Source organism: Acinonyx jubatus, chromosome E1 (genome assembly GCF_027475565.1).
Source record: "Acinonyx jubatus isolate Ajub_Pintada_27869175 chromosome E1, VMU_Ajub_asm_v1.0, whole genome shotgun sequence".
Classification (NCBI taxonomy): Eukaryota; Metazoa; Chordata; class Mammalia; order Carnivora; family Felidae; genus Acinonyx; species Acinonyx jubatus.
The window spans coordinates 17,957,514-17,977,517 of record NC_069397.1 but is presented as its reverse complement, the minus strand read 5'-3'; the positions used below and the strand labels follow the sequence as shown (position 1 = coordinate 17,977,517).

Sequence of the window (20,004 nt, the reverse complement as noted above, 5' to 3'; positions counted from 1 at the left end):
CACTATACTGTTGGATTTAATGTGAGTTTGACGTATTGGCTTCCAACATGGCATCTTCCCAGATGACTTTTTGTGATAGTCAGTGTTCATTTTATGCCCTAACTTTAGACCTTTACCCTCAGGAAAGAGGTACCAGCAGGTAGTATAAAGCATAATGGCCATTGCTGTTACCTTTAAGGGGTTCATGGTTCAATTGGGGATGATTGATGAATTTCAAATAATTTTAATATTAATCAGTTTAACACTAAAGATCGTAACCAAATTTTCTTGAGCAGAAAAAACTGCTCTGCCCTTCTCTCCCCGCCTCCCCCAAAAAAGAGTTTGGAAGACTTACCTGGTACTTAAAATTTTTTCTCTAGTCCTTTCTTATAGGATCCATACAAGATCAGTGATCTATTAGTCTAATAAATATATTTTCAGTATTTCCAGTTGTATTTTTATTTTTTCACAAAATTTTAGGCAGTATCTGTTTTGTTTGTGGGTCCAGGTAGCTCTTTCTTTTCTAATTAAATAGTGTGGAGTAGTACTAACAGGTGTCACATCTAAGTGTATAATAGAACATTCATTACATAAATGTTAGAAAGTGGGGACAAGTGGGAACAAATGGATAAGGCTCTATGTCAGATATTAGGTCTTTTTTTCTTACACCTTTTTTTTTTTGAGATATAATTGACATATAGCAGATACTACATCTTGACACAGAAGCAGACCCCCCCCCTTTAAATGGACCGCCATTTTATTTCATCTCTTACTGCCATAGACAGTATTGAGAAACAGACTTCCCTGATATACTTCTCCTAGATTCTCCTTATAGATTTTTGTTCTCTGTATATTTTGAATCCTCCCCGCCCTTCATAACTAGTTCCTTATAATAACTTTGTCTTTTAAAACCTTTAACCAGAAGTGAATTTCGTTGGTGATGGGTAGCACTGGGTAGGTAAGGAAGCATCTGTAGCTTGGCATATTGAGAGGTTTGTTCTTCCCTTCACAATGCTGCTTGTGGTGGTTTATACCACTGATTGCAGTCCGCTCTCAGGTTTTAATGACATCATTCTTGCAGCTTTACAATAGATGAGCCTGGAGTAAATTGCTCTCAAATTCTGTTGGGCAGGAGGGTATGTGAAACCAGATTGTCTGGACACAGAAGTAAGTTTTTTAGACCCGTTAGGAAAGGTTGGTGGATCTAATTTGAAGGCTTGGTGTCTCTTAGAGAAAGTTTTGAAATTTGTTGTAGTGGCAGTAAGAAGCATGATGCAGTTTATATGACTGATCAGTGTATTTATCCTCTGAATGGATTAAGAGGTGATCGAAGAATTTGCCCTTTCTCTTCATGAATTAAAAAAACTGGAGAAGCAAAATGTTTATAATCTAGGTAAAGGCACTTCTTTCAAAGATTTTTTTTTTTTTTTAAGCTCAGAAAAAAATAATGACCATTCCAGTCATTTCTTTTGGTTTGTTTCTTGATTCTTAATCTCTGTTTTTGTGTGAATGTGCATTTGCTTTGGAGGGTTATGATGGTGGAAAATTAGTAATCGCCAAGCTTTGCCATCTACATTTGGCAGACAGAGCTTGCCTTTGACTTCTTCAGGGCACTTTGGAAAGAAGAGAACTGAGATTTGAAGTAACATCTTTTTCTCTAGGATGCTTTTTCTGTTTTATTGCACGTGTTTTATTGCAAGGCTATTGTATAGCCTTAGTGACAAGGACTTAGCCAATAGAGCCTTCTGGGGCTATGACAGAGTATGTAAAATGAAGTATGTAGAATGTAGCTTTCCTGTGATTTTCCCTTTTTTCTGGTGATAGAATTGATTTTTTAAAATTAGTTTTAAATTGCAAATTAAAGGTAGTTTTAATTTTTGACATTCTATATACAACAGATTAATTGCCCTAAAAAGAAAAGGAATTTGCCTTTGCCTGGGAAAGAGAATGTTGTATTCAAACATTTTAACAACGTGACCTTTTATTCCATTGATTTCTATAGAGAAGCACAGGCAGGCTTCAGAAAAGGTCAGTGATTCTAATTGAAGCACACACTGATTTTTTTTTTTTTTTCTAGTTGCAAAGGCGCCCATGCTTTTTGTTGCAAAGAAGATGATGAGATTTAGGGCTGACCATTTGTTACAAAAGAAAGCAATTCTCTCTGTGATGCATTGCTGTTTTTCTTCCACATGGAAAGCATTGTTTGAAATCAACAATATCCATAAACCAGATTTTCATTATCCATGCTATTTAATGCCCTCATTTTTATTTCAGAGACAGTTACATATCTGAGATCTAGGTTGAAATTTCCCTCCGCTGTGGACCTGAGTTTGGAAGAAAAAAATGTGAGTCTGTTAAGTCTCACATATTTATGGTTGTGAGATTGCCTTCTTTCAAATAGGAATGACCGGATTTCAGAATTAGTGCTTAATGTGGGTTTAAGCGTGTTTTCACTGTCATTCTTGGACTTTTCATATAAGAGAATTCATGGACACCTATTTGATGAATATTTAATATTGCAAGATTTCTTTTTGGTCTGGCTTAGAGTTAGCTTTGTCCAATACGCAGTGGAAGAAAGAATGATCCAGTTTTCATTATCTCAAGTCAGTAAAGACTGTTTAGGCATTAAAATTGTGTTTTCAAAGCTTTCTGTCCATATTCAGTCGGTAGGAAATAATTTGACACAAGTTCTCCGTTTTCTTCTCCCAGTCCAGCTAAACCAGTTAAATAGCCTTATTTTGTTCTCTGAAAGCTTTTAGCATATCATTAATAATTTTTCATACAAAATCAGTTACTCATTGCACATAAAGCATTAAATGTATTCTCAGAGTTCAGTTCCCTTGAGCAGGCAGACCAGACTGTTATAGTTCTGAACTCCAGATGGTAAGAGTTTTTTGAACCTGATAGGTGGGTTTGTTTGTTTTTTGTTGTTTTTTTTTTTTTTTTTTTTACATAAGACCGTATCACAAGTATTCACATTTATACACAACTTGGGCTGTCCAGGATGATTAGCTCTCTGTTATTGAAGTGCTTGTTTAGCAGTGCTGTTTTATGACATGTTTGCACAACACCTTGTCATTTATAGTAAGCATTTATTCCTAATAGCTTATAAATTCTCCCAGTGTTTATTGATAGTAGAAGCTGTGTAAAGAATCGGCTTTATTCTTTCTCTTTTGTCTGAGAGGTGGGAACAAATGAAGTCAGACTGCTTGGCAGGCCTGGATATGGGAATGTGGAATATTGACCTTTATCTCATATTCTTAGAAGATTGTTACATTAGGAAACTGACTAGTGAGTGTCTCCATTTTCTTCTCCCTACAAAGCTCTCAATACTAGATACTAGAGCCTAAATTAATATTCTTGATACTAGAGCCTAAATAACAGCACTCTAAAATCAGTCCCCTTCTCCATCCTTCTTCCTGCCATACTCTTCATCATCCCTTGTTCTGTTGCCCGACAGTAGCAGTCTTGAGTTTAATGGCCTCCTAGCACATCATGAAACAAGAACAAGGGTCGTCATCCTCTGTTTATTTCAAAGCCCTTATGATAGTTCAGGGCCTACCTAGTCAGCATTCTGCTAGCTTGACATAATAGAAAATCTGTTGTAGTGGCAAAGAGCGTGGAGTCTGGAGCCAGATTACCTAGATTTGAATTCTGGCTTTGCCTCTTACTACCTGTGTGACCTTGTAACCTCTCTGTGCCTCAATTTCCTGGTTAATAAAATGAGAATAATAATGGTTTCTACCTCAGAGAGTTATTTTGGGATAGATTGGGATAGAGTGACAGACTGACTTAAAATAGTGCCTGGAAGTTAATAAGCACTATAAAAGTAGTAAGGGAAGGCCTTATAGAGGAGAACTTATTAAAGCTGACACACAGTAGGAATTCCTATGAGTTTTCTGGTACAAGCAAAGCATGTCAAGCGACTGCCAACAACCAGACGACATTAACAAGTACTCATCACAGACAAATGGACTTTGATAATGGCCTATCAATAACAAGCATAGCCTGTTTTTAGAGAGGATTTTTTTTAAATAATAATATGTGAACTGTTGTTAACCTCAGTACCTCATGTCTCCTTACCTGGCATCCTCTTCCCAGCATACAAATCTTCAGCACCTCCAAGCCTTCCACCCAGACTGCATCCACATTATCTTTCTTAGTGCTTTTTTCAGTACCTTTACCAAACCTTTCCTATTAATTAGAAAGAAATGACATCATTTCCTCCTTCAGCCCACCATCCCAAGAACTATTCGCTTTTTTATGTTCTATAGTTATGTCTCCTAGTATTGTCTGTCCCTTCCTGCCTGCATAAAGGTTACTCAGGCTTTAGCGTACTAGCAAATCCTTAGGTTGTTTTAAAGAACAGTTAAAAGTTCCAACTCACAGTTGGAATTTTTTTTCCCTCTGCTTTGAAGAGAATCACTATAGATAGAGCAAATTATTCACACCAGCTCTTTTTGAAACACCTGTGTTCCAGGTGAAGCAAAAAAAAAAAAGGAAAGGTTGAATCTAGTCTTTTCACCTCTCCATCAAAAAATAAATATGTCTCTAAAACTTCCCAGCTGGTTGGAATGAAATGCTGTCAGGCTTTCCAACTCTTAGAGGGTAATATTGGATGACAACAAAGCCACACCTAATTTGAGCTGCTGAAAAGCCTCATAACCCCATTATCGTTCTCCTGAACTGCTTAACCTTCTGGTTAACCTTCTGATTATTAGCCTCTTGACATATTTAATTCAGGTGTGAGAATTTAGGGAGGCTCACAGGACTGTTTATTTGATCTTTTTGTATATCCCACTGTTCTGACTTTATTTCTATTTTTTAAGGTTGGTAGACACTAGGAGGCATGTGTTACCTGGAGACCCAGAGGTTTCAGAAGCCACTAAATATATCAGACCTGCCTTAATTGGAGGATATGGGGAAGCAGTGGGGCTTTTAGCCACTTCATAGACCAGCTGAGTCTCCTGCTACCAACTCAATTTATTTGAGAGCAGTACTTCAGGGAACTTAATGGAGCTACAGCACACTAGCACGAATCTGAATTTTAGCCGGATACAATTTCTTTATGTACTACTTACTGTGGTCGTTTGCTCTCTGCATACTCTATTGGTGTCATTATTAACTATTAAGAGCACTGATTTGTACAGTTGGTAATGGGCTTAATAATTGCATGTTTAATTGATAGTCTTTTCCTCTTATTGATACATCACTTAAAGGTGGCAAGAGAATCAGATGGTAGAAAATAGGATTAGGTCGAGGTGGCTGTTTTCCAAAGGAAGTATATTATGTATGAGCTGAGCGAAGTTTTGTTTGGTGTGCATGTGTTGTTTGTTTGTTTGTTTGTTTTTGGATATGTGGAATACTGATCAAATTTTCACCACCCTGAGCTCCAGACTGAGAAACCTATTACTAGAAGCCCTTTACCAGAACCAGGGTCCCTGCGTAAAGGGTCTCAAAAGTCTAACAAAGATTAGCACTTTTATAATTGTTCCCTTGAGTTTCCAGTCTGTCCAAAACCAACCCTAGGTCTCTCTCAAAAATTATATGCCCTGTAGAAAACTTTTCTTGATCTAAAAGGTTTTTATGTCCTCATATGAAAGAATGTGACTATCATCGACATACTATTTTTTGGTGCCAGAAAACCACCAGACCCCATTTCATAAGTGAATAAAACTTTCCTCTTCAGTACTGATATCCTTAAGAGATTGCCTAATCTTTCCTTTTAAGATCAGTAGCTTAAAGGGACTTTTTCAACCGGTTGCCTGTTTTGTGTTTTTGTGGTTTTTGTTTGGTTGGTTGGTTGGTTGGTTGGTTGGGTTTTTTTGTACTAACATTCTTTTGGCTTTTTTTTCTTCAGGGAGGGGGAAATGTCAGGAAAAATAAGAACATGGTCATACATTTTGGCAAAGGCATGGACTTTGATATTGGGCATTCCTGAATTCATCTCCTTATTTCCCCTCCTCTCTTTTAGCTTTTTGACCTTCAAAAGTTACATGATACTTTTCCCTGAGCCTCAGTTTTCTCAAAGATAAATGGAGATAATATTTTTCTTCAAAGGACTGTTGCAAGGAATAAACAAATTAGTGTATGTAACACATTTGGCACAGTGCCTGGCATATTGATATTGAATAAATTCAGTATCCTTCCTCCCTCCTGTAACAGTGATGGTGATAACAGCTACCCAAGTAATCTCCCTGTTCCCTCGGTTGCCAGACATTTATATATGATTCACATACAACATCTAAACCCTGGCAGTAACCCTGTGTAGTAGATTTCATTGTCCCTATTTTATAAACGCAGAAACAAACTCTGAGGATTTCGTTAGCTTGCCTGATGTTATTAAGCCAGTAAGTAGCAGTTGACAATCTAACCTAGTCTTTCATCCCAAAACCTACACCACGCCACCTCCCACTGCCTGAATTCCTTTACCTCCTCGTTGTAAAAACCAGCTTCCTGGCCTTCTCTCTTCTGAAGTAGAATTATTTCCTTCCCCTTTACCCCAAAGTTTATCTTTTGAAAGACAGTACAAGTTCAGAACAAAGGCCAGGATCTTGTATTCACTCTGCTGCACACTAGTTTGTAAAATGGGAATCACAATAGGATTTCTTTCTTAGAGCAATTAAGAGTACATTAGGCTACGTAAATTTAAAGCTGGGGGCTTAGCACATAGAAAACTCTCGACAAATAGGAGCTTTTTTTTTTTTCTCAATAAGTATTTTTCTTTTTCAGTCAAGCTTCTGTGGCCATGTACAGTACATTAAAAATCTTTTTGCTTCCTTGTTTTCTCTACTTGATTTTTACAGCTCATCTCAGTCCCTTCTGACCTCTTGTATGTTGCCTTGCATTCGTCCATCTTTTTTCTCTGTGTTGTCATGGAGTTAGCAAGCCTTCTACACCCACTTGGTGCCCAGTCGGTATTTATTGATGCTAATGATGATGATTACACAAAGATGCTGCTGGCACCAGTTCTGTAGCCTCTGAGACTGCTTGAATAATCATGACCTCCTAAAAACAGAAAAGGAGTCAATCATCTGACTCCTAATTGAAGGTCAGAATTTGGTGTCAGCATTTGTTTCTGTGGTGATTGTGTAGCTTTTTCTGCAGAATTACCTTTGACAGTTGGAGTAGTCAGGTTTTCTGGCATGCGGCTGATTATCATGCATTCTTAAATTACTTCCTAAAATAGATCATAGAGATGGGTGGGTCAAGCAAATACTGATCATGGTACAGATTTGTTTTAATTGGAGCAAGGGGTCAGGGAGTCCTACCATTGAGGGTATAGTTGACTGCCAGGCTCTAGATGAATTTCCTGTTCTTCTTGCCCATAATCATTTTTGCATCAAAGAAAATTGTGCAAAACTGTTTTTTTGTTTTTAATGTTTGTTTACTTTGGGGACAGAGAGAGATAGAGCACGAGCGGGGAAGGGCCAGAGAGGGAGGGAGACACAGAATCCGAAGCAGGCTTCAGGCTCTGAGCAGTCAGCACAGAGCCGGACGTGGGGCTCCAACTCACAAACCGTGGGATTGTGACCTGAGCTGAAATTGGATGCTTAACCGACTGAGCCACCCACGTGCCCCAAACTGGTTGGGTTTTGGTGGGTTTTTTTTTTAATGTTTTTTTATTTTTGAGAGAGAGTGTGTGTATGCAAGCAGCCAGGGAGGGGCAGGGAGAAAGAGAAACAGGATTTGAAGCAGGCTCCGTGCTGACAGCAGAGAGCCCGATGTGGGGCTAGAACTCATGAACCATGAGATCATGGCCGGAGCCAAAGTCAGACGCTTAACCCACTGAGCCACGCAGGCACCCTAAAACTTGTTTTAGTCATAAATACTTCTCTTTTGTCTGCCTTTCTGGTATCTCTTCTATATTCCCACCTCATTTCTTCTAAGGAATGTTAGAAGATTCCTTATTTTTGCTTTTTTCCTGCTTTGGTCTCTGTCCTTCATGAGCATATTTTCATCCTTAGCAACTTTCAGGGAAGTCGAGCAGTGTGTCCTGCATGTTAAATTTGGGTGCAATGCACTAAAAACTCTGCTAATGACAGTGATGTGCATTATTCTAAAGAGTGTCATGATGTTGAGGTTGAACTTACAACTCTTGGCAACGTACTTCCATAATTTCAGTATCCAGGATTTTTAAATAAAAGAAGGAAAGAAATGAAAAAAAAATGTTTTTTAATAGAAAAAGAAAAATGCTGTGCAAAGGGAGATTATAACCAAAAGCAAAATCAGTATCTCATCTGTGGCAGGTTTCATTTAATAGAAAGTACAGATTATTTCTTACCGTATCTAATGATTCCCAAACGTATGTTTTCTTTCTTTTTTTTTTTAAGTTTATATATTTATTTTGAGAGAGAGAGAGAGAGAAAGACCACACAGATGGGAGATGGGCATAGAGAGAGAATCCCAAGCAGGCTCCACACTGTCGTCAGTGCAGAACCCGATGCAGGACTTGAACTCACAAACTGTAAGATCATGACCAGAGCCAAAATCAAGGGTTGGATGCTCAACTGACTCAGCCATCCAGCTGCCCCTCAAACTTCTCTTTTCAACTTAGCCTGCCCACCAAAGGCCTGGCCTATATTTCTAGCAGTCTCTAATGCAGACTTTTTTTTCCCTCCCATTTCTTGTCCAGCCCCCACACGCAGTATGTTAGCCAGGGATTCCTCTTATTTTTATATTTATATATATGTGTGTGTGTGAACATATATATGAATAATAGGCTAACATATACACATAAGCTAATTTAAGTTCTCTATTTAAAGAAATTAATAGGGAACATGAAGCTATTCAAGAAGCTATTTCAAGTAAGCATATATGATTCACAGGTACTGGAAAATATTTATTGAATATCAATTTTAGCTTTATAACTTGACTAAACAAGGGTAAGAAGAGTAAGGCTTGAAGGAAGTGGAATATTCAGGAGGTGGAAAGAGAGGCAAAGAATGTCAGGTAGAAAAACTTGCCTCTGTGATTTTTTAACTTTTGTCTTATTTTTCTGTTGGCAAAAGGGGTGTAATTATTTAGCGTGTCGGCCTGACATTCCTCACCCCCAGTCTATATCTGTTACATGGGAATAGTCCCCGGTTGCTAGGAGGATTGAATGAGGTGACTGTGTTAAAAGTGGCATACAGGAGACTCAAGATACTTCTCAGCAAACTGAGATAATCCCTCAGCAAATTGTAAGGTTGTTTCTTACTTGAGGCTTTGGCCTACTAGCGACAGAACTAAGACTAATTCAGGCGCTAGAAGAAATGAATAAGAGTACTTGTGTGCATTTGAGCAATTACTTCAGACATCTTCAGATTCAGTTCTTCCAAAAGGAAAGACTCAAAATCACAAAGAGAACAATTAGTTCTTTATAATAATAGCCTGTGACTTGTGTTGTGAGAATTCCTTGAGATAATTCAAAGTGTTTAGAACGTGCCAGGCACATAGTAAGAACTCAGTAAGTGTTCATTGCTTTTATTTTTATTGTTTCTCATGTGTTTAAAAAAATTTTTTTAGGGACGCCTAGGTGGCTCAGTGAGTTAAGCGTCTTACTCTTGGTTTCAGCTCAGGTCATGATCTCACGGTTCATGGGTTCAAGCCCTGCATCAGGCTCAGTGCTGACAATGCAGAGCCTGCTTGGGATTCTGTCTCCCTCCCTCTCTGCACTTCCCCTGCTTGCTCTCTCTCTCAAAAATAAATAAACCTTTTTTTAATAAAAAAAAATAAAAATAATTTTTTAAAGTAAACCATTTTAAGGAAACCAAATGTATGTGTTTTTACAGATAGAGGCAAATTGCCAATTAGAATGTGCATCTAATTTAGAAATTCAGTAGGAGCTAAAGAAATCTTGATGGTTTTCTCGCATTTATCTTTTTTTAAAGATTTTAAGTAATCTCTACACCCAATGTGGGGCTCGAACTCACAACCCTGAGATCAAGTCGCATGCCCTACCAACGGAGCCAGGCAGGTGCCCCAGTTTCCTCACATGTTTAAAGATCTAAATCTCTAGCTATTGGAATTTAGAGCCTACGCTCTCTCTTGCTCACTCTTGTTCTCCAAAAAAAAAAAAAAGGTCAGCTTTTCTTTATTTCAAAGTAATCTGCATTCTGTGATGATACTCGTCGGTAAGACATGGGAATGATAGTAGGAAGGCTCCTATGGGAACCAGGTTGGTGGGGTAGAGACTCCCTGGACCAAGAGCTGGGAAACCAGAGGTAGTTCTGGCATTTTACATACCAGAATGTGACCTTGGGTAAATCACATAACCTCTCTGGCCAAGTTTTTATTTCTATTAACTAATATACCCCGGTGGCTAATAACATTTGAGAAAGCAGCAAAAGGACTGTTTTCTACCCCGTTAAAAATCACCTTCTAAATGTCCACATTAGCAATAGTAACAACATCGGCAACAAAAAGCTCTTTAAAACAGCGTGGAAACACTGTTGTTTCCCTTGGGCACCCGAGGCATCAGAGCAGCATCCCCCCCACCCTTGAATTTATAATTGTTAATTTGCATCATTCATTTTTCTGAAGCAAATCAGTACATTTTGAAATCCATATTTTGCGGAGCTAGTTAACTAATTGCTGCAATCAGCAGCAATTTATTTTCTAACAGGGCTGTTCAAATCACTCTGAGGTTGGCATACCGTGTGGTGTTTTTTATGATCATGTTTTTAACGATGAGTTTTAATAGGGGAAAATGGTTAATCTGTTAATATTCTCCTGAAAACGCTAACGTTAATCCTATATTTTATCTTTACCCAAAGGTAACTTAAGAGGCCATAGCAGAGTCATTGACCCAAGGGGTACACCAGCTGTTGGAGAGGCTGTCCCATTTAGAAGGACCAAGAGAGGGAAAGAGTACCCTGTTTTCCCTCTTGTTTGGAGACCCTCATTAAATTACTCAGAAACAATAATCAGATAGCTGCTGTTCAAGTTAATGGCACCTCTGAGTCCCTGTCAAGAGAGCTTTATTTAATGCGCAACAGACCTGGAGAGATGCAGGTGCTTTTTCAGGCCCTCATTTAATTTAAGCTGCTTTAGTTGGCATGGCAACTAGTTGAGACATCTGGGAGACATTATGCTGGGGATTGAGACTTCAGAGAATTTCTGCTGGAGCAAAGCAGAAACCTTATCATAAAGTGGTGTGTGTTGCTTCTAAATTTCTGAAGCTATACTGTTAAATCTTCAAATTCAGGAATTGTATTGTACAGAGAAATCAAATTTTTAAAGGTTGGCCTGTTTGTTGGCTTGTTTTCTGTGAGGAAAAAACTCCTTTATTTGTGGAGTGAAAAATGTATTTCCCCTGAAGGATTTACTTTGCTAAACTAAAGCTTGATAAAACTTATTCTCTGCAGAGTAGCCTATTTAATCACTTTATAAAAATAATACATTTAAAATTTTTCAGTCTTTTATGTTTAAAAAGATTTTAGAGGAAGGGCGCCTGGGTGGCTCAGTCAGTTAAGCGTCCGACTTCAGCTCAGGTCATGAGGTCATGATCTCACGGTTCGTTGATTCGAGCCCCACGTTGGGCTCTGTGCTGACAGCTCAGAGCTTGGAGCCTGCTTCCGATTCTGTGTCTCCCTCTCTCTCTGCCCCTCTCCTGCTCGTGTTCTGTCTCTTTCTCTCAAAAATAAATAAAAAAATTTTTAAATAGAAAAGATTTTAGAGGAGAGGAAAGCATCTCTGCACAGAGGTAATAAGCAAAATGGTACAGGTGGACAGGAGCTTTGTGTGGTTTTTTGTTTTTATTAAGTTTTTTATTTTAATTCAAATGTAGGTAACATAGAGTGTTATGTTAGTTTCAGGTGTACAATATAGTGATTCAGCAATTCTCTGCATTACTCAGTGCTCTACCCCATTTTCTTTTAAGTCAGCTTGTCATATTCAGCAGAGGTATACTCCTTTTTTTTTTTTTTAATGTTTATTTATTTAAGAGAGAGTGTGTGTGCTTGCAAGCAGGGGAGGGGCAGAGAGAGAGAGAGAGGGAGAGGGAGACAGAGGATCCAAAGCAGGCTCCATGCCGACAGCAGAGAGCCCAGTGCGGGGCTCAAACCCACAAACCATGAGATTGTGACCTGAGCTGAGTCAGACGCCCAGAAGACTGAGTCACCCAGGCGGCCCTCTCTTTTCTTAAGTATTACAACAGGCAGTTGAATGAAAGAGTTTTCAAGTTCACAGATCCTGAGGACAGTGACGTGGTAATCTAGTCATTTGTGTTTAACAGGGGGAATACCCTCTAGTTTATATTTTATGAGAAATTATACACATAGGCATGTGGTCTTAGTAGAGAAGAATTGACTTTACCATTTGAAATCATGCTTTACATTCATTTTGAGTGCCTTGCTTTTTGACACCTGGTAATACTTTGCTCTGTGTTAGGTAGGGTTAAACCATATGAAATTGTTTTTCTTGGTCAAAAGTGGTCCAGTATTGTCAGTTCAAATCCAGTAGATTTAGGGTGAACAACACCTTGATCAGGAAATACATGTTTTATAATGCTAAATGAAATGTAAGAATTTTTTTCTGAAATGAGTACTTATTTCTAAAATATCTGGTTATAGAGCAGTACCCATTCCAGCCAGCCAGTGTTTTCCTTTTCCCCTTTCTTTGAAAATGTAGTCTCTGTTAGAAGAAAGCATATGACATTATTTCATACTTACTCTCTGTTTTTGGCTTTTGTATCGTTTATTCCTTTTATAAGTCAAAGCAAGATTTTTCAAGTGCCAGCAATATGAATTCAACCCGATAACTTGAAAATTAGATGTTTTCTCTCTGCTACTTGCATGCATACCAACTGTCACTACTAACAGTAAAGATTCTGGCATCACAACTTGGCTCCCAGTTTTGTAGATACGAAAGGCAGAGTAGAATATAACCTGCTCTTCACTTCCGTGCAAGAACTTTTCAATCCTCGCAGGAACAAAAAGTTGTCAAACTCAGCAGACGTGCCTGACATCCCATACAGATAAGTGCTTCATACTGTCTTTAGGAATTTTTTTTTTCCTGGAGTAAAATCTCAAGTTGACAACATTTAATACAGTGATAGCAGTTATGACGTGTCTCTGTTTTTGTTTTGTTGTTGTTTTATGTGTAATGTTTCTTTGTTTTTGCCCCTTGATATTTCTGGAACCAATTCAAGAATATTGGGACTTCTGATTAAGGCTTAATGGTGCCAATAGAAGTTTTTTCTTGTCTCTATGATTAAGAGTTCCTAGTGGGTGGAAATGATGAAATAGAGAACAAAAAGATTTCCTAGTGGGGAAAAATATTTTCAGTGCATACAAGAGGGAAATAGTAAGATTCAGATACTCTTTTCCTATCCTGCAGAAGACCAAAGCTTTATTCCCTGGAGACAGCATGAGCTGAGCTGTCGTGTCTTTGGCCCCTTCCCCAACTCCTACAGAACCTGGCAGCCTGGCCTGTGCCTTCTAAGACAGAAATTTGGAAGACTTCTCTAGAGAAATGGATTAACCCAAGAGAAAGGATCTATATACATAATCGAAGACCCCTTATGACACAAAACTGTAAAGCGCTAAGCCCTCCCACAGAGCCACGTTACAGTCAAACGGTAATAACCTAAATGTCCAGTGATAGGGATTGCTTAAGTCATGACATAATCCATAAGATGGAATACTATTTAAAGCACCTAAAATTATATTAAAGAACTGGATTACCATGAAAAGATGTTCACAAGATATTTTAAATGGGAAAAAGAAGCGTATGTAATATGTTCTGCTTCGACACCATAATTCCACTTAAAGGAATATATTAGGAAATAATCCAATTCACATAAAGATATAGATACATAGATATGTGATGTTTATCTCAGGTTTGCTTAAAGTATAATTAGAAATAACTTGGATTTTCAACAACGATAGGTTGGTTAAATGAATTCTACTCATGCATTTGAACACTTTATGGTCATAAAAATTCTGCTTCATTAGAATATTTAACAAGGCACCTGGGTGGCTCAGGCGGTTAAGTGTCCCAACTCTTGATTTCATCTCAGGTCGTGATCTTGCGGTCATGAGATCAGTCCCTTTGTCAGGCTCTGCACCGGGCTTGGAGCCTGCTTAAGATTCTCCCTCTCCCTCTCCCTCTGCTCCTTCCACACACTTGCAGGCACATGCACACACTCTGTCAAAAAAAATTTGCAGGGGCAGGGGGTGTGCCTGGGTGGCTCAGTTGGTTGAGCATCTGACTTCGGCTCAGGTCACGATCTCACAGTTTGTGGGTTCGAGCCCCGCATCATGTTCTGTGCTGCCAGCTCAGAGCGTGGAGCCTGTTTCGAATTGTGTGTCTCCCTCTCTCTCTGCCCCTCCCTCGCTCACGCTCTGTCCTCTCTGTCTCAAAAGTAAATAGACATTAAAAATTTTTTTTTTAATTTTTTAAGAATATTTAATAACAGGAGAAAATGCTGTATTTTATTAAGAAAACAGGCAGCAACACCACGTTTATGTTACAGTCCCAATTTTAAATATACATACGTGTATGCATGCACAACATTTTCACAAAGATGTTATAGGTTCATTCAAAGAGGTAGGATTCTGGGTCATTTTTCTATTCCTTGGCTTTCTTGTATTTCTCTAGTTTTATACAGTGAAGGTTTTCTTTAAAAACTTTTTTGGAAATTTTCAAAAATACAGAAAGGTAGAGACAGTAGTATAATAACTATTATTTACCTGCTACCCACATTCAGCAGTTGTTCATCATTTTGCCAATCTCACCCTCTTTCCCTTTTTATTGAGGGCAGGGAAAGGAAGGCTGAAGGTATTTTAAAGTAGATCTCAAGGGCACCTGGGTGGCTCAGTTGGTTAAGCATCCAACTCTTGATTTCGGCTCAGGCCATGATCTCCTGGTCGTGGGATTGAGCCCCAAGTCAGGTTCCGTGCTGTGCGTGGAGCCTGCTTGGGATTCTCTCTCTCCCTCTCTCTCTGCCCCTCCCCTACTCTTCTCCCTCTCTCCCCCCCTTCCCTCTCTCTCTCTCTCTCTCAACCATAAATAAATGTATTTTTTTTAAGTAGATCCTAGGCTTCAAATCATTTTACCTATAAATTTGCATTCCTAACTGATAAGGGCCTTAAAAACCTATTATGTCATTATCACATGTAATAAAATTAGCTAATTCCATACTATTCCCTGATTTCCTTAAAGATCTTTTTTTTTTAATTTGTTCTAATGTTTGTTTATTTTTGAGAGAGAGACAGAGCACAAATGGGGGAGGGGCAGAGAGAGAGGGTGACGAGGGTGACACAGAATCCGAAGCAGGCTCCAGGCTCTGAACTGTCAGCACCGAGCCTGATGCAGGGCTTGAGCTCATGAGCCATGAGATTATGACCTGAGCCAAAGTCAGATGCTTAACCAACTAAGCCACCCAGGCGTCCCACTCAAAGATCACTTTTTTAGTCAGGTTTGTTTGAATCAGATTCTAAACACAGTCCATATATTGCGTTTCATGATTACATCTCGAGACTATTTTATCCCAAACATTCCTACCTTCTCTTCCCCTCACCTACCCAACCCCCCCCCCTTTTTTGTCATTGATTTGTTGGAAAAATTTTTTCAGAAGAATGATCCACGTTGTGTTTAGCTGATTGCTTCTTCATGGTGTCTCTTGCTCTTTTATTCTCCATGTTTCTAGTAAACTAGTAATTAGAGCTAGAGGATTCGTTGTATTAAGGTGTTTTTTTTAAAACCTGAATACTTTCTGGGCAGTGGTGTGCATCTTAATAGAGATACAATATCTTATCCCACATTAAGTGTTGCTAGGTTGAGTGGTGATTTGAGGTGATGCTGATCAGTCTCATCCCTTTCAAATGGTTTTAGCAGCCATTGATAATTGATGCCTGTATCCGTGATACCATAGATGTTGAAAAATGGCAATTTTTATTTTTTTTACTCATCTAACATTGCTTCTGCATTCATTAACTGAAATTCTTCTATTAAAAAAACACAGTAAACATTTAGTATATTTTATTACAGTTTTTAAAAATATAACTCAAAAAAAGAAGGGAAGATAAAACCCAGCCATTGAAACAATCTTAAACATAGTCAAGACCGAGTTCTACTACTATGTAACCTTAGATAGGTTACTTGCCTTCTGGTAGCCTCAATTTCCTCATCTGTAATTGGAAGTACTAACACCTCCCTCGTAGGATTGCCATGAAAATTAGATGAGATGATATATTTAAAATACTAGTAGAGTATTGTTCATCTAGTGGGTGCTCAGTATATATTAGTTCATTTACTCAACAGATGTTTATAGGAGACTTAACTGTAATGCAGGCATTTGTTTCTGACAGTTTGGGATGCACTTGTGAACAAAACAGACAAAAACTCTTGTCCTCATGGAGCAGGACTGGGGAGGCCAACAAACAATAAACATAATAAGTAAATTATGGAGGATAAGTACTAAAGGGAAAAAAGAAAAGGTAGAGATGTGCAGGGGGATAGCTGTTGTATAAAGCATGCAAGGTGCGGTACTAGGGTGGTCAAGGTAGGCCTCATTCAAAAAATCAGATTTGAGCAAAAACACAAAGGAGATGAGAAAGTTAGCCAGGGTGTCTGGGAAAGCCCATTCAGGCAGAAGGAACAGCTAGAGCAAAGGTCAGAGTGTGTCTAACATGTTTAGAGAATAACAAAATAGCAAAAATGGTAGGAAAGGAGGTCAGAGCAGTAAGACGCCAGATCATTTCTGGCCATGTAAGGACATTTTAAGGACTTTGGCTTTGACTCTAAATGAAATTAGCTTTTGCAGAAGAGTGACATAATCTGGCTGTCATTCAAAAAGATTGTCCTGTGAAATGCAGCCCCCCCCCCCCACAAAAAAAGGTGAATTGATGAATGCAAAGAGCCATGGATAAACATGTACTAAATCAAATTGTTAAGTATAGAATCTGGGTGGTGGGTATATATATATGGGTGATCACTGTTTAATTCTTCCAAGTTTTCTGTGTGTTTAAAACTAAAGAAAAAAATGTAAGGGGTGCCTGGGTGACTCGGTTAAGCATCCAACTTCGGCTCGGGTCATGATCTCATGGTTCATGGGTTCAAGCCCCACATCAGGCTCTGTGCTGACAGCCTGGAGCCTGCTTTGGATTCTGTGTCTCTCTCTCTGCCCCTCCCCTGCTTGCACGTTCTCTCTCTCTCTCTCTCTCTCTCTCTCTCTCTCTGTCAAAATTAAATAAATGTAAAAATTTATAAGCTATTAAGAATAAAATCTAAATCTAAACCTGGTAATAATACCATAATTTAACTGATATGTATCATTTTATAGAACAATTCTAACATGTCACTGAAAACTGTTCCTAGGAAATTCTGCATGCTAAATCTCATTTCCTCACTAATCTTCATTATGGAGTAGAATATAATTCTTTGGAAAGAATCTGATTAATAAAACCTCAGGTGAAAGTAACCTAAGAATATAAAAACCCTAAAAATTATGTTTTCTATATAATAAAGTAACTCAATGTATAGACAAAATAAAAATGTAACAGTCAAAAGTTTATTCTGTCTCCTGTGTGTTAGAAATCTAGGGGTCTTGGGCCATAGGAGGTAACAGTGGACATGATAAGAAGTAGTCTAATTCTGTGGCTAAATTATGAAAGAACCAACAGGATTTTCTGATGGATTGGAGGTGGAGTGAGAGAGAAAGAGAAATCTAGGATGACTCCAAGGTTTGTGGTTTGTGGTGTGAGCAGCTTGCTGGAAAAATAAGTTTTCTGTGGGAAAGCCTACAACTAGAAAAAGTGATTTGGTGGGGGAAAGATGGAGAATACATGTTTGGACAGTTTGAGATGTCAATTAGACATCCAGAGGAGATGATGAGTAGACAGTTTGATGAACGGGGTTGGACTTAAGGAAACAGGATTAACTAGAAATACAACGTTGGGAGTGATCTGCAAGTGTGCTATTTAAAGTCTTAGGATTGGATCCACTTGCCCAAGAAAGTGCGTGTGGAAACACAAGAGGACCAAGCCCTGGGACATTTCAACATTAAGTAATTGGAGAAGAAAACAAAGGAGGATTGAAAAGGAACAACCAGTGAGAGAGAAGAAAAGCCAACAGTCAGGTGTTCTAGAAGCCATTTGACCTAAATGTTTCAAGGAGGGTGTTTTGATTGTGTGTCAAAGCATTATCAATTAGTTCTCCCTACTCTCAAGTTGTTACTACTTGTTTTTGCTAAAATGTTAAATTAGAAGTGTTTTTAAATCATTCTCCCCAGATAATGACCACTTACTACAAGAGTCTTTAAAGTTCATAAAAGTAAAAACCAAAGCCTAATAGCACTTTTGAAAAAATTTATTGTAAGTTTTGAAGGCAGACGCCTTCTCATCTTTATTTTTTTATGCCTAGCATTTACCCTTACAGTGAGCATGTAAATGCTAAAACACGAGTCCCCGGACCCTCTTTTATAGCTCATGCTAAGCACACTAAGACTACAGCTGCCCCTTAAGGTGGACTATATCTTCTAGGACTAGCTGTGGGACAGTCAGTACTGGCACAAAAGGTGTTTTACAGGGTGTCAGATGGGTTGTCCTTAAAAAAGATTTCATAATCTCGCTCTGGAAGAAGAAAGGTAGGATCTGAAGAACTATGTAAGAAAGCAAAATAACTCTGCAATCCAGTAACAGCTATGCTTTTTTTTTCTTTTCTTTTCTTTATTTTTTTTTTTTTCTTTTTTCTTTGCCTGTTCCCGCTTTCAGTTATACAGGGGTAGGGGAGCCTTAGTGTTTTAACCCAGAACATGAAACTAACTTTCACGAGGTATCGGAAGAATTTAAAGCCTGTAGGAATCTCCCAAAGTCAAAGGTACTCACCCCTTGTCTTAAGGAAGGTTAAATTTAAATCATAAAATTCACCCAGATTTGTAATGAATCATTAACTGTGGGTAGGAGTAAGACCTAGATTCTGTCCTATTCTAGATACAGCAAAAGTTATATTCACAAGAGTTGAATTCTACATCTTCATTTCTCCCCATGCTCCAGCCTATGGTCATCGACCATGTGTTGATCGAACAAAACCCTGAAGGTATAAGAGTAAAAAGCATAGGAAGCTTAAAATTTAATAAGGGAGGCATAAATGTAAAAAAAGAAAAAAGTTAAATAACAAAACAAATTATTAAGATTGGAGGAAGGCTTGGATTTGAACTAATCATTTTATACATTTCTAGGAGTATTATACTTTATAAAGTAACTTAAGCCACAGTTGGTGGGTAGATTGTCATCCTTTCCATTGGTACCTAGGGTGAGACCCCCAACCCTCTCTTGTTTGGATTCACAGGATGCTCCAGTAACATGTCTGAATAGACACCGAGACTCTTTGATCTTCACATTCTTCCTGGCCTGGCTGTCATTTAAAATGTTTACCCTTATTGAGAAGATATTTGCCAATGACCTATCTGATAAAGGGTTAGTATCCAATATATATAAAAAACTTATGTAACTTCACACCCAAAAAATAAATAATCCAATTAAAAATGGGCAGAAGACATACAGATGGCCAACAGACACATGAAAAGATGCTCAGTATCCCTCATCATCAGGCAAATGCAAATCAAAACTACAATGAGATGCCACCTCACACCTGTCAGAATGGCTAAAATCAAAAAAACAACAAGTGTTGGCGAGGGTGTGGAGAGAAAGGAACCCTGGTGCACTGTTGGTGGGAATGCAAACTCGTACAGCCACTGTAGAAAACAGTATGGAGGTTCCTCCAAAAGTTAAAAATAGAACTACCCTACAATCCAGGATTGGCACTGCTGGGTATTTACCACCCCCCCAAAAAAAACAGAAAAACACTAATTCAAAAGTGTACATGCACCCCTATGTTTATAGCAGCATTATTTACAATAGCCAAATTATGGAAGCAACTCAAGTTGTCCATCGATAGATGAATGGATAAAGAAGATGTGATATATATAATGGAATATAAATGGATATACAATGGAATATAATGTGATATACAATGGATAAAGAAGATGTGATATATATAATGGAATATAAATGGGTATGCAATGTATATAATCGAATA

The 20,004-nt window shown here is 38.3% G+C and overlaps 1 protein-coding gene across 1 annotated transcript in view; it reads left to right on the top strand.

The window, feature by feature from the left end:
• The window catches only part of NLK (nemo like kinase), a 162,646-nt gene that overhangs the window by 112,133 nt on the left and 30,509 nt on the right, over positions 1–20,004 (top strand). The window lies entirely within an intron of this gene.